This window comes from Diadema setosum, chromosome 19 (assembly GCF_964275005.1).
Source record: "Diadema setosum chromosome 19, eeDiaSeto1, whole genome shotgun sequence".
NCBI lineage: Eukaryota > Metazoa > Echinodermata > Echinoidea > Diadematoida > Diadematidae > Diadema > Diadema setosum.
In genome coordinates this window covers 1,654,863-1,670,732 of record NC_092703.1, presented here as the reverse complement: position 1 = coordinate 1,670,732, position 15,870 = coordinate 1,654,863, and the positions used below count along the sequence as shown (strand labels likewise).

At 36.2% G+C, this 15,870-nt stretch overlaps 1 pseudogene; it reads left to right on the top strand.

Moving 5' to 3' along the window:
- The first annotated feature begins 3,862 nt into the window (after positions 1-3,862).
- LOC140242793 (kynurenine/alpha-aminoadipate aminotransferase, mitochondrial-like) lies at positions 3,863-15,580 on the top strand (annotated as a pseudogene).
- Positions 15,581-15,870: the final 290 nt, after the last annotated feature.

Sequence of the window (15,870 nt, the reverse complement as noted above, 5' to 3'; positions counted from 1 at the left end):
TAATACGAGAAGTGATGTGGTTTATTACATGTCTGAATATCGAATCATGAAATGATTATTCCATTACATGAGATCAAAAAGAGAAGGTCTTCCCAGGTACCAAAACCCATAGTGTCGGCAGGAGAGTATTCTGATAGCCGTTATGGAGCAAGTCTTATTCTTTTTTTCTTTTCTTTTTTAGATGTATGTCTTACACGGTGCATAATTATAATTAACAAATAGAGATATACATACATACCGGCAAAATATTAAGTTATGTTTAGAGGGGGAAAGGAGAACTGAGAGGTCAACTAAAAAGGTCCTCTTTACTTATTATGTGCATTTTTGTTTTTCCTTTTCTGCGTCACCAATGGTACTGTGTATACGTATTATAATGCATTGTTAATCTTGCTGCTGTATTGGTACACACATTACATAATAATGGATCTCGTCTGGATATTGCCGTTATATTGATATTTACCATACGTATGTGATATCTTATTTTAAAGACGCATTTTCTGGTACTATTTAAGTATTAGTGACAATAAGCTTTCATCAGAACAGTTAGCAAACACTTTTATTCAAGGAAGATTTACATATTGGATAAAATAATCATGTTATTATGGATTCCACCGAGGGATAAACGTCGACGAGCTGTGATATGGAGCGAATTCTCATTTCCAATGCTTTATTTACCTCTTAAATGCCTTTTCCAAAATTGTTTTATACTATAATCCCGTTCGCATTCACTATAGAAGTGGTATTTTTTAATGGTGTGTATACTTGTGTTATTTTTAAACTCTGTGACATAAATCGCCTTTTGTTCGATGAAAATAAAGAAATTGAATTGACTTGAAAAACCTCGGAAGATCTTGATTTGATTTTTTAATGACGTAATTGAGGATTAAATGAACGGCAGTGATAATCTCCGTTTCTGGACGTAATGTTACGGGACATACTTATCACTCGTATTAAAGGTAGGGGATACCTTTTACAGACCTCCCAAAATGCAGCAAAACATTAAATATGAACCTCAGGGGACTTGCTTAGGCCACTGCTTAGAAATTTGGAAGTCTACAGTTATCTAAAATTTGAAAAATGCACAAAACTCAACTACTCAGTAGTTCTGTGTGTCAGCCACACTTAAGCCCTTTTGTTGCATTCTTCTGTATTTGTGATCTATAAACACAAATCTAAAAGTACAAGAGCTGATGTTTAGAGTGTGTGGCAAGAATGTATAGAAATGTTTGTAAGTGTTGATGAACTTTCTTCACAAAATATACATGATGGACACACATGCAGTACATGGGTCTACAAAGGTAGCCTAGTAATGTACTGGAATTTACGGTGAGTCCCGAAAACAATTCAATTCAAAATCTAACGGTCAAAAAAAAAATGTACTAAATGTTACCTTCGACTTTCAATACTTTATGGGAGTTTCTAAAATGATACTCTCTTCAACATACCACTGTATTTATACAACTCTTCATTTAAGGCGTGCAAATGGGATTCCCTACCTTTCCAACCTTTTTTAGGATGGATTTTGAGATAATGAGAAACCTCTTGAGAAATATGAAAGGGCATATGATTGTAGGAGGAATTCAAAGTTTATTTGATGAAAATGGGTTTTGAAATGGCTGAGATACAATGTATTCCAAAACAAAGCGATCCTAATAAAAAGATGTCTTAGCCATTTCATAACCAATTTTCATCAAGTGATGAACTTTAAATACCTCTTAGAATTGTATTCTCTTTAACATTTCATGAAGTGGTTTCTAGGTATCTAGCAAAAAGTTAAAGCTGAATCCTCACTTCAAACAATACTATACCATCCCATTAAGCACCAGCTTCATCATCATGACCATTTATTTATTTATTCATTTTTTTCATTTTATCCTCACTCATTATATCTTCGAAAGTGTCCACGTGAAAACTGACGTTCATTTGCCGCAAATATGAACGGGAAATCGACAATAAATTTTAGATAGCATCGACTTAAAGACAGTGCATATAATACTAGTACAAACAAATTGTGTTCGGCTCGGTCTTACTAGATAAGCTTGCTAGCTGTGTGTACAACTGTGATGTCCCTTTTACGCGAATTCGGCATCCAAAATATATCGTTTTCTCTATTTTTTTTTCTTGCTAATATGTCTAACAATTGACGACACGTGGGATCACATTCGAAATAGACATAAAGTTTCCAGTATCATCGTGGCGTTTTGCAAAATAAATTCAGTATATTTAACATTTACAGAAAAGAAGTCATTACACATACACATCCTTGCGCGCACACACACACAAACACACACAAACAAACATAGACCTACAGTCCACGAACTTGAGTACACCTGAACAAACGTGCCTATACACACACCAACACAGAATACTGATCAAAATAAACATGTGGACGAAACAGTAGTATTTTCTCAGAATGCACATATCATATTTGGGTGCACATCACGAGATCGACACCCACGAGTCATGTCATGAGGCCTACGAGTCATACTGCTCACGAGTGATGCAGCCCGTGAGATAGACACTAAGGCCCGAATTCACGAAGGTGGTACCAATGAAACCATGGTTTAAATCATGGACAAAAACCATGGAGCGCCAAGTGTCGCGCGGAATATTTCGTTACGAAATCAGTCATTTCGTTGATGAAATGATTATTTTGTAACGAAATGACAACATTTTGTATAAACTAAATGAACATTTCGTCCACGAAATGATAATTTCGTTGACGAAATGGTCATTTTGTCGACGAAATGGCCAATTTCGTTAAGAAGTATTTCGTGCGACACTTTGCGCTCCATGGTTTTTGTCCATAGTTTAAACCATGGTTTCATTTGTACCACCTTCGTGAATTCGGGCCCATGTGAACAAGGCCCAAGGCAAATAAAGCTCACGAGCTGGACACTAGGGGAAAAAGAGGGCTACGAGCTCGACATGTTTAGATCACGGGGCTTAATTTTCACAGAGTCGAACTTGTGTGTCTTCTTTGCCTAGATCAAGCCTGTTATGCTTAGTGTCACGCTCATTTGTCTGTCTTACTTGGTGTGTAGTTCGTGAGCTGTTGTGGGCTGTATGACTCACGGGTGTGTGACCGTTGGAACTTTTTTTTGACCTGGCTTCCAGTTCATTTGCCTGTCCTATTTTGCGTCCCAGAATATCAAGACCCTCTAATGAGACGGACGAAGTAGCAGGTTGAGCTGGATGGTCCTTTGGCTTCGGTAAAAGAGGCGACTTCGTCGTCGCAAAGGGTGTATTTTTTTGGGGGAAAAAAGCTGACAAAGGGTTTGAAAACCAGACTAGGGATGACCCCTCATATTCTACCCAATATAAATATTACGCATGGGTTGGACAGTTGTTTGCTTGTTATTTGTTTGAACAGCAGTCCAGGAGGGGAAGCACAGGAAGGATCTACCGCACTGTTGACGTGGTCGTTTTCCCTTACTGTTAAACTGAATAACAGTGCAATCGTTTCAAAGCAGGAGAATATCAAAAGTTATTACCGAAGTCTCATATTGGCAAACATGATATATCTTATTGTCCGTAACAAATCCAGCTGCATTTGAATCGAGTGATTTGTCTGAAACGGAAGCCACGCGTTGGATGAAGGCCTACAAGTATTCTCAAACAACCAAGACGTAAAGCAAACAATAAGTGATTGAGAAGTGTCAAGTATGATAATTATGGCTTTAGGCCTACATTGAATCGTTTAGTCGTGAAGTAACTGAAGGTAGGTCACTTCTGAACGTGTAACTCTCTGTGCAATGTTCCGATCGCTACATCAGCAACAACTGATTGGTAACATCTCAATTACCCTCTCGGAGAATCTGTAATTTGTGATTTCAGTCCTCGCTACAGCGCTGCCATCAAGATGAACTACAGCGATTTCCTGAGCGAATCAGGGGCACTGCAGCGTTTGTCTCCTCTTCTTTCGTACAGTAAGTGAAATCATTACCCACGCTCTTATTCTCTTGCCTTATATTTCTAATCATATACATATTATTCAGTCAAACAAGAATCTACCATGTCTCCAAAGGCATCGTAGTTTTGGCTGAACGGCTGAATGGTTGAGGTGTAGGCCCTACGTGTTTGCATGTCTACATCCCTGTCTTACGCTTGTGCAAAAATAATTCAGTCCTCGTATTATGATCATTCAAACACGTAAATAACACTGTTTTCATGTTGTTTTTTTTTTAAGAATTGGCATTTCACTAATAGTAAGTGAAAATTAACAACTTCAGAAGACAGGAATTGAACTAAACCATGATCTTTCAAATTCATGATATTCTTTCATCAAGATGTTTTCATTGCAACTGATTGACAAATTGCCCTAAATCGACGTAAATGAGCACTGAATTGATCAGTGTTTTAGTAGTAGCCATGATAATCATGGCTGCTACTAAAACACTGATCAGTTTAGTGCTCATTTACGTCGATGTAGGGTACGGCTGCTACTAAAACACTGATCAATTCAGTGCTCATTTACGTCGATGTAGGGCAATTTGTCAATCAGTTGCAATAAACCATGATCATTCATCTGTTCAATTAAACATTGATTACAAGCACTTAAGCCTATTCAAAATTATTTTGCTCGTGTCAACCCACTCTGCGGCTGTTGATGAGGACACCACATTGTTGTATACATACATGTATTTCATATATTCATTCTATTTGAATATTCTTATAGCAGAGGAGGCCATTCAGTTGGTTTACTGTTCTGCCGAAGGGCCCTGCTCACATTATGTACAGATAAAATTGTCACGAACAACAAAATACAAACAATGAAATAACCTACACTACAAATCAACCTCAGATACTCTAATACGCAAAATACAAACAAACTTACGAACGAGAATAAGGCACTTTTTATCATTTAATTCTTCAAGACAAGCATATGCGTATTTGCAAAATAGATTTGCTTGTGTAGTATTCTGATAGTCGTCCACTCGAAGTGGTAACGACAACAAGTTAGGATTAATTATACAAGCCGCACAAGGCAAGCCTGAAATTTTATATAATCATCTCCTTTTGGAAATATACCTATTTCAATAGGATATAAAATAGTTCTCTCTCCTATGTCTGTAGTTCAAAACATCCGCCACTTACAAAGAGGTGTGCTCATACTATTCGTGATATTCCTTTTATCATAATTTTCTGCTTATCATGCACAACTATCTCCTGCTTTGTTTTCCTACTTTGTTTGGTTTTGCATTCCCGTGAAAGGTGTAATTGGCCGAGAGACAACGATCCCACTTATTAATCTTTCGACGGGCCTGCCAAATTCTAACCTCTTTCACCTCGTGGGTGCAAAGTTCCAACTCAGGTTTGTTTATTGCGACTTTTCCATTGATATATATAAAATACCATTGGCAATAGTCTGGTGCATGAGGATGTGTGTACATTCAGTGACATGAATTATCTCTGAATCAATCTCTAGTTCAAGGTACAAGGTCCAATGCGAACAACCTATCTCGCGTAATGTGAAACCGAGTCTCCAGAATCTGTCGTTTAGATATTTCAGATTTTCTATTTGAAAAAAATTGGAGAGTATGGTAACTTACCAATTCCAGCAGCTCGTGACGAAAATCCAATTGAATCCACATTGAAATTTCAATTGGTTTCAATTGGTTTTAATTGGTTTCAATTGGTCCTCACTGGTTTCAATGAGTATGATAGGGTCCAAATTTAGATTCCAGTTGTGTTTTTGTTGTTGCGAGGCGAGTCAATTGGTACCAATTGGGCTTCAATGGGACTTCAATAGGTCGAACTGGACTTCCATGGAGCATTCAACCATGTCAACTTGTCCAATTGGATTTTAATGGGGCTTCAAATGGTATATTCAGATCGTCTGAAGTCCAATTAAAGTCCAGTGGGGGCAATGGGGTTTCCAACTGGTCCAGCTGGTCCAAATAATGACTGAGGCTTCAATTTCAACTAGTTGTCATCATAGGTTTCAGCTATACTGTCGCAGTCCATAAACTGCACTCTAATTATTTTCTTAAACCAACGATAAAAGAAGGGGCCAAGTTTGTAATATCCGGCAACTACTTTTATTTTTCCAACTATTTGGTCTCAGACTTTCCTCTTTTTTTTTTTTTAACAGAGATGGCTCAACTGTTGAACTTTCAAGTGGAGATATGGACATCGCCCAAAATTATGGAAAGAGTGATGGGTAGGGAATTTAGATTTCACATTTCTTTTGAAGTCTCGTTTGTGTAGTTGTTACTTTATTATTATTTTATAATCCGTTTTCGTTGTGTATCCATGTCAACAGTTTTTTTTTTCACGTGGAGTAGACACCCGATAGCCACCTCCCTGCTATAGCCGATACAAGCTGGGACACCGCAGTCAAGAGCCTCTTTATGATGATGGAGACTGAATATTAACCCGGCTTCAGTAGCGCATATGAATGTGTCGGTCGGAACTGCTACTGTTGTTGCTGTTTGTGTTGTAATGAATTGCAACACACAGGTTTGTGTTACCACATGGTTACATAATAGTGTTATGCAAACGAAAGTGAAAGCACACTACTGATACTTTAAGCGCCATAATGTAAAGAGGCATTTTGCTGTAATGTGCCTACAATTAATTTTTTGATATCTTCCAATGGAATTGTCATTTCCTGAACTGTAGTGCCTGTAACTTTATGAGGCAGTGCGTGAAAAAAAGTCAAACTTTCAACAGCAGAGAGCTACAACATGTGTACAGTTCTTGCAAATAGCACTACTTCATGAATGGTAAATACCAATATTACAGCCAAAACTTTTTTTCTTTCTTTTATCGTTAGTTTTTAGAGTTACGAGTAGTAGGGAAACATTCAGAAGAAAGCTGCAACAAAGAGCTATTATCCTCTGTACACTACACTCCATCAGTGGGATAAGTGTAGTTGTTGTTGTTCGTTCTTCTCTAGGGTTAAACCGTTCCGAGAGTGGCTGGAGGAGCTGACCATTAAATTGCACAAACCAACAACCACGGCAAGCTCAGATCAAGACAGAGCCCTTCAAGTGATTGTCAACATTGGTGCCTCCCATGGCCTCTATTCGGTGCGTCCTTGACCTTGCTGTCTGTTGACCGGTACCTTTCAAATGTTAAATCAACCTAAAGATCATTGGAGATAAAGCAAAATAAAACAGCCTCGCATATGGACCATTTCGAAAGCAAATAACTACTCTTCTTCTTTGACCAAAAAAAAAAAAACACACTTCAGTTTTAAAGCCTTATACGCAATGTCACGTGTAGAAATGAAGTCTCAATCAACGTGGTTTAGATATTTAATAAAAGTTTCAGAAAAGTGCAAAAGAACGAAACTCAGAAGACTTCAAGAAGTACACTGTGCAAAAGGGGCTATCTGAACTAGCAACGTTGCATTTAACGATAATTCAACGCAGAAGACGCGACGAAAGGAGACCTGTTACATGCGAAAAAAAATTGAAATAAGGATGAATTTACTGACAAAATGTCAGGTTTGTCACTTACTCAAGTCAGTACAGGTTGATTTGAAGATTCCTCCCTCTTCTTCCTTCTCTTGTCTTTAATTACAAATTAAAGAATGAAATTATTGTAAAACAAAATATAAAGGAATTTTATTTCTACGTCCTCTCTCTACGTGGACCAAAGTTTGAAATGTTTGGCAATGAAATTATGTGTGCAGTACACTGTAACACAAATTACGCATTATAGATTTTGGTAACTCCATGGTAATTATGATAACATTGACAATATTATATTTCTTATATAAACGACTTGCAAATGCCTCAGAGACTGTACGTTATGACTCACTCAATTCATACAAGCTCGGGCTATGTAATTAGGTCAATTATTTTAAATAACATAATCTGTTGTTGTTTATTCATTTGCTTTTTGGGGTATTGAAATGATTAAAGTAATTATTGTTTTTGTTGTTGTTGTTGTGCTATGTGAAACAAGCCAAATTGAATCGAACACTTCCCCTCAAAGCTAATGATTACACATTTCGCATTTTCTTTAACAGACTGCAAATTTGCTTCTCAACAAAGGTCAACGATGTCTAATTCAAGAGCGAACTTATCCAACATTTCTCGAATCGGTGGGTAGTCAAGTATACAAAGACACTATGAAAGAAAGACACTCATAAAACGTCATTACACATCTTATGTGAACAAAACGAATGATTCCATTAATGTTTAGGCCTATTGTTCACGAACTCACCAACACTTCTATTGTTGTAACTGTAATAAAACCTTCGTTTTCTGATTTCTCACACTGCCAACAATCCGACTAAGCACATGCTGCGGGTTGCAACATAAGTATCCCATCCACCGTCACTTTTACTGGGGATAATAATAACTTACATCGACCTGTGCATGTTGATGATTGAAGAGACTTTATGATTTGCTTGGCAGTAGATGGGAGTGGTGTTCTTCAATCATCATTAATGCGTGCTGTGTAGTTAAATGGGTTTCTTTAAAATGAAAACATACATAATTAACTTTCACCTCACACTTGCAATGATCTGCCGCATTTTGTACAGACAATCTGTGGCCCTTGATGCGCTTGTTTCTGTATGTTATATCAAGGTATACAGCCACTACTACCTTTCCAATCTTTTTTACTTCATAAGGGACTAATAATTATATACACTGATTAAATATTTAGAATATGATGGGCGAACTACAGATTTAAACCAAAAACAGAATTTTTAGGAGACATTGGAATGTCAGTTACCAAAAAACACGGGTTTCACACTTTGCGCACACCAAGGTTGAGTAGAATTGAATAACGTGTTTTATGACGTTAAGATAATAGTTCCTGCATTAACTACTTAATCACTAATAACCAACATTTAATGGATTACTCATCACACTATTTAGATGTATCACCGTGATTTTTTTTTTTTGCATTGATATTACATACATTAGACATATGTCTCTGCATTAATTCTACAATGTATGATAACCCAAAAATCAAAGCGAATTACACTGCAAAAGTGTGTGAGTTAATTTCAAAAGAAGAAAATGAAATAAAGCTTTCATCTGCATTCATAAGAAACACACTCACACACACAAAAAAAAAAAACCCACATGCGCACATACTGTAATATTCACCTAGTAGGACTGAGGAAATGATTCTTTAGGTAGGCCTATATATTTTGGTATCAATGACATCAGCAGCAACATTGTGAATTCACTCTTCATATTCATCTCATACATTTTCGGTCTGAAACATGATTTACAAGTAACAACAGTTCAAGATTATTAAGACCGTATATTCATCAAACAGGCAATAAAGTAAAGACGCTTTGTTATTACAGTTACGGTTGATACAAGGTGACCCCATTGGAATAAAAATGGAAGAGGATGGGCCCAGTATCACACATCTTGAAGAGGTGCTTTCTCAGTGGAGCCCGGACGATAAAGAAAACTGGTAATTTGTATAATCGATAATCGAAATGCCTGTTTTCCTGCGTGTCTATCATATGTGACCGTGCACCTCAAAACGACCATAAAGTTGCACACAAAGATTTTGCGTGAGGACAGAAAATAAGTGAAATGGGTCAACCTAGCCGAACTTGACTTTTTCATATTTTCTGAAAGAACAAGTCTTCTTTTACTTTATGCTAAAATTTGGTATCATAAAACGGGCAGGAAAGTGTGTTTTTTTTTTTTCTAGCAGTTAATCTCGAACATTTTTGGTAGAATAGTGTGATTAGGTGTGTCTTCTAGAATCCCTTTTTCATTTCTGAAAAACCTTGTCCACACTCTTCACTTTCAACTCTCATAACTTTTGAAAGGATAGTGCTACTGCTTTGAAAGTTGGCATTAATTATGGACAGAATGTGATAATGAGGCATACTTAATTTCAAGTTAATTTGATAATTCCTTCATTGTTGTTACTCTGGTGGTTTACTTCCTGTTTTTTTTTTTGTCCCATTCATCGCACAGCCAGCACTGTTTGGTAATGATTAAGCGCTTGAATAGACACTGTACTTCAGAGCCTCTTTTCTCAGTTCACCTTCTTCCTGAGTTTGTGCTTTCTTTCCAATATTTAGATAGGTTAGGAGAGTCCATTTGATTTGAGTTATACATCATTTAAAAGCTTAAAGTCTGCTCTTTCAGAATATGGTCTTAACTAAAAATTCATGTCTGGCGACTTTTTGTTTGTTTTGAAGTGCAGGGTCACATAAAGCAATTAAGATTGCATCATTTAATTCATGAATACAAAATTTAAAATAAAACATGTGAACACAATTTCCAATTTTCCAATCGCATTCTTAACATAACACAAAATGTTTCTTAAGGCATTATCAAAATTATCGTTGAAGTATTGATTTTTTTTTTCCCTAGCAATTTTAAACTTAAATATCTCAAATGGATAAAAGTGGATACATCTGTTTTTGCATATAAACCTTTCATGATATATATGTTTGGGTGACAAGTCTTTTTTTGTAATTCATTCTTTGACGGGTACAAACCAAGGAAAAACCACGAAAAAACAGGGAAAAAAATAGCGGACGACTATGAGTTCATAAATCTATTAGCCACCTGCTTTTCCGAAGGAGTTTTCTCTGTTGCTTAGACTGCAACAACTATTATTAAAAAAAGATAACCTCTACTATTGAAAACCCCTGAACGGAACATGATGCTGATTTCTAAAATGATCGAAAGCATCTCTGCACTCACATTGGTACATTTCCTTGACACCATGCAGGTCAAAGAGACCGAGCTCTTCTATATCGTGCCAAACGGACATAACCCATCTGGGGAAACAGTGTCCTTAGAGAAACGCCTCAAGATATATGCCTTGGCACAACGATATGATTTCATCATCTTGGAAGATGACCCATACTACTTCCTGCAGTTTGACGAGGTAAACATATTATTATATTTTTTTTTTTTTATCTCACGTGTTACTGAAAGTGAAATGAATGACAGAAATGTATACTCCTCGTATTGGCATTACTAGAAACAGAAACCATTACGTCACAATAGAGAAATGCATTAAATACCAATTGCCTTGGTTTTTATTCAAAATCCAAATTTTCAGGGGCCTACCCCTTCGTTAGGGATAAAATTGCTTATGAATTTTTCACAGTGATATTAACAGTACTGTGTTTTATATATATATATATATATATATGAAGGGTTTGTTTGCAAAAACCGATAAGTCCATTTTTGAAGATTTTGAAGTACGATTTCTGTCATAAAGTACAAAATAATACCGTTTAAATGATATATTGGTCACTACATATAATGGTATAATTTTGAAGTTACAGTCAAAAGAAGCAAAAATTTTCTTATTATTCTCTTTATTTTTCTTGACCTTTAATCGCAATTATCTCCATTTGGCAAATATGGACTTATCGGTTTTTGCAAACAAACTCTTCATATATATATATATATATATATATATATATATATACATGGCTCGACATAAGGATTGAGAGAATACAGCAATATTAGTAGAACACATCAGTGAAAGTTTGAGGAAAATTGGACAATCCGTTCAAAAGTTACGAAAATTTTAAGTATCTGCACAGTCACTGCTGGAAGAGAAGACTACTACAGTGTATGATGTCACATGCGTACAACTATAATAAGGAAAATAAAAAGAGAATTTCACAAAACTTTACTTTTTGAATTAAGTGCACATTTCTTCGACTTGCTGCTGACGTATGTTAAGGGTAATATTATTCCCCCTGCCTTCTGAAAGAGAGAAGTCGAGTGTTCTTTTGTTATGCGAGAAAAATGGAAATATGTTGAATTTTCTTTATTCTTTCTTTATATCGTTGTACTCATGTGACATCACAAGCTATGGTAGTCTTTTCATCCAGCCATGACTGCGCAGAAACTTCAAAAATTCATAACTTTTTGACGGATTGTCTGATTTTGCTCAAACTCTCATTGATGTGTTCTACTAATATCACTGCATTCACTCAACCCACATGTCTATGAAGGTTGTCCTTTAAGTTTTATGATAGTAAGAATAACAAGATGGACATATCTACTCATAAATAAACTTCAACAAACTTGCAACACTCACTCTCAGGCACTCATTCAGTCCTTTTCATCCATCCTTTAAAGATGATCATTGCCTGATGATTGCCCCTAAATGAAGGTGGCATGAAACTCCGAGTAGCAATAAAATACGGCTGAACCTGCTGTCAACCGAGTGAACTTGTTCCAATACTTCTGTCTAAAGCTCTTCCTTCGAGGATATCGAGCACTCTTCATAGAAGGATAGAATCACCAAGTGTATATGTATATATATATACATATATGTTGATAAGGTAGTCCACGTGTTGGCAAGATAAAAAGATAAGTAACAAAGCTGCAACAAAGTTCATGCTGTATTCACCAACGGTTTATTTCTTCACACAAATTTTCGAGCGTCTCGAGAAAAAAAAAAGAAAAAAAATGCACTGCTTTTACATTACCACCGCAGCTGCGTATTCAGAGGAATTACTTCTGTATCAGTCGTGCCAAGTTTTTTCATGTATGCTTTATACTCATTGTCATTTCATTATGACGTAACATTGCACTGTTGCCAGGATGCGCGCTGGGTGTTGGATGCCTAGCATTGATGCGTTAAAGCGCGCGACCTTGGTAACACGGTTGCAATATTGTTATGGCTTAATTTTGTTCTTATTCTCTCAGTACCAACACTTGAGAAAGGGCGGCGAGACGCTCGAAAATGTGTGTGAAGAAATAAACCGTTTTCATTGCCTTTAACTCTTGTTGTACAGCCACACACCACTGCCATGTATGTACTAGAAGAAAACAACTTGTAATCGTATTAATTACTTTATTCAGGTGTCAGTTTCAATACCAGATTGAGAATAAAAATGCGTCTTATAATTTGTATATTTTCCTTGAATTCCAGCCTCGTCTGCCTTCTTTTCTCTCCATGGACAGTGATGGAAGAGTGATCAGATTAGATTCATTCTCCAAGATCATAGGAGCAGGGTAAGTTGAAGTCTCTCTTCCTTATTGTGCTGGAAAAATGTGCAAATACGTGTGAAAATGTCCTTGTTCTATTGGTCAAGTATGCGAGGTATTTTTCTGAATTGATTTTTTTTTTTTTTTGAGAAAGAGTTATATATACTATTTTCTGGTCAAATGACGAGTCTAGGGAAAATAAATGAATACAATAAGCGCGATTCTCTTTACTTCATATTTTTGTTTAGTTTTCGGGTCGGTTGGCTGTCTGGTCCCCACGCTCTTGTTTCCCGCCTTAATTACGACATACAGGCCAATCTACAGCACGCCAATCTTCTGTCGCAGGTATTGGTCCTCTTATGATTATACTGATTTGCAGCATGTGCATGGGAGAGAAGAACAAGCAAAGTACTGACTAGTTGAAAAAATGCATTCCATTTATTTTGAGGTAAGTCTTCTAGTGAATGTGGGGATTCTTCTGTGATATCTTCCTGTCAATGGTAATAAGACGATAATCTCCATTACTAGCTGGTTAAAAAGGTTCCATAATCTTTTCTCAGTCAGAGCTGTAGGGGCTAGTATGGTTAGGTTAATCGAAACATAAATTCGCTCCTGTTATTGAGTGGTTGCAAACAAGACCTTAGTCTTTCGTTATTTTCAACCAGTTGTGATAAAGATGATTTTCTAATATGTTACAACGTGAAATCTTGTGAATGATAACATAAAGGAGAAAGTGAAGGCACGTAAATTCCTGTTTCATTCCAGATGGTAATGCATCACATGTTCCGTCAGTGGGGCTTGCACGGATTTCTTGAAAGAGCAGATGAAATCAAGGAGTTCTACTTACGACAAAGAGATGCTTTGGCAAGAGCAGCTGCCGATCACCTTACAGGTTTGTCATGTCATATCGTGATTTTTTTTTTTAAAATGCACAGTAATTATGGAGAAAACGTATATATATATATATATATATATATATATATATATGCACTGTACATATACATATAAAAATAAATTATACGCACTTACTGGAGTAACCTTTGATTACAAGAGATCCAGTATTTTTATAGGTAAATGAATTGAGAGGTGTAAACTCTCCAATAATGAACGGAGTTAATGGTGATCATAAAGTCATGCAAAAGCTTCATTTCCTTTAAATATGGTGATCAAGACACATGCTGTTCAAATTACAGCGCACTCCTTCGTAACGAAGTCCTCAAGATCAGCATTCTTTTCTCGTTATATCGACATTTAGTAATAACCATCGAACAATACAGAATACGATGTAAACGTCAACCATGCGTATATTGTATGATGATTACTGAATAGAACCTACTATACCATAAAAATCAATCTTAGATGCGACCCTATCTAATTAATTTCGTGGGTGTTTTTATTTAAAAAAGAGCATTAAGCTGGTTTGTACTCTCATGCTTTCTTTGAAAGTGCATCTATGGAAAGTGATGGTCAAACATTGTTTGAGTTTGTTATTCCAAACGCTCGTACACCCTCTACTTTCTCCAAGCAATATCCCAGCCTGTATCGTGTCTCTCCCGTCTAACTGTTTTTGTAGGCCTTGCAAAGTGGTCCGTACCTCGATGTGGGATGTTCATGTGGATTGAACTGCCTACCATCAAAGATACGGAGAAGTTTCTATCTGAAGCTGTCCTATCAAAGGGCGTGCTTTTAACACCTGGAAACATCTTCCACATAGACCAATCAAAGTCCTCTTCCTTCATACGGGTTTCCTATTCAAGAGCTTCGGAGAGCGATCTAGCTGAGGTGACGAATTCTTCGATATCATTTCATGACACTTAAGATTGTATTTCCCATTTAGAAGCTAAATGGCAAGTATTCCTTATTTCTTTATCCAGATATTGCTACTGCATACCCCGCAGACCTTGATAGACAAATTGATGTTGTTACACACTTATAATGTAGTTACCGCTACTTTTATTTAGTACACATTTGACAATCTGTAATTGCTGTTTATGTACATATTGATAATGTCTTGCAAAAGCCTAATAAGCAAAACTCTGGTATGAAGTTTTCCTTATGTAACTGGCAACATTTTGTTTTCCGGTCCAACGCTTTGGATATAAATTAGACAGTCATGATCTGGTATTCCTTTCAATTTAGTTGATACATAGTTCCCCCGCCCCGACTGTTCTGTGTTTTAAATTGCAAGAAAAAAGGCGTCAGCAACGTAACATATATATACATGTATGTATATATATATATATATATATATATATATATATATATATATATATATATGTATATATATATATAAAGGTAGCTATGAACATCAAAGTCTACTATGGCGCACAACATTCTTTATGTGATTTTTTTTTTCTTTTGTGATGAAGCCAAAAGTCTCAACCGCAGGTTATGTTGTAATCCATGTTTACGTATTCTAAGTATTAAAGATTTAGTTACAATATATTTCTTGTTTTATTCTTGTTCCAGGGAATGAAACGACTAGGAGAGGCTGTGAGGGAATCATCATACACAGCGAATGTACAATAAGAAGAATAACTTTCATGATTTCATCATTTAGGTCTGAGAAAGATGATATAAGTGCACAAATAAAAACAGGAAGAGTATGAACCAAATTACTTTTATAACTTTGATAAACAAATGTGTGGGTGTTTTTTTTTTTTTTACAATCAATACAGTGCGATGAAAATTGTTAAGAAAAAAAGCAACGCTGCGAAGATTATTAAAAGATTAATTTCTAACTCGGTGCGTGTAGCGGTATGATATAGTCCTGGAAACATCTTAACTAATTCTGTCGAGCTGATTAACTGAAAACAAAATGCTGACGTGCTACACTTCGATCAAATTTTTGATAAATATCTTCGTTGACAGTTTGTATGGTTATGTAGCTTTCGATACCATTCGACGCTTTTGAGAGGATAAGTTAGGTTTACTTAAAGAACAGAGAACAGCTTCGCTTGCTTTT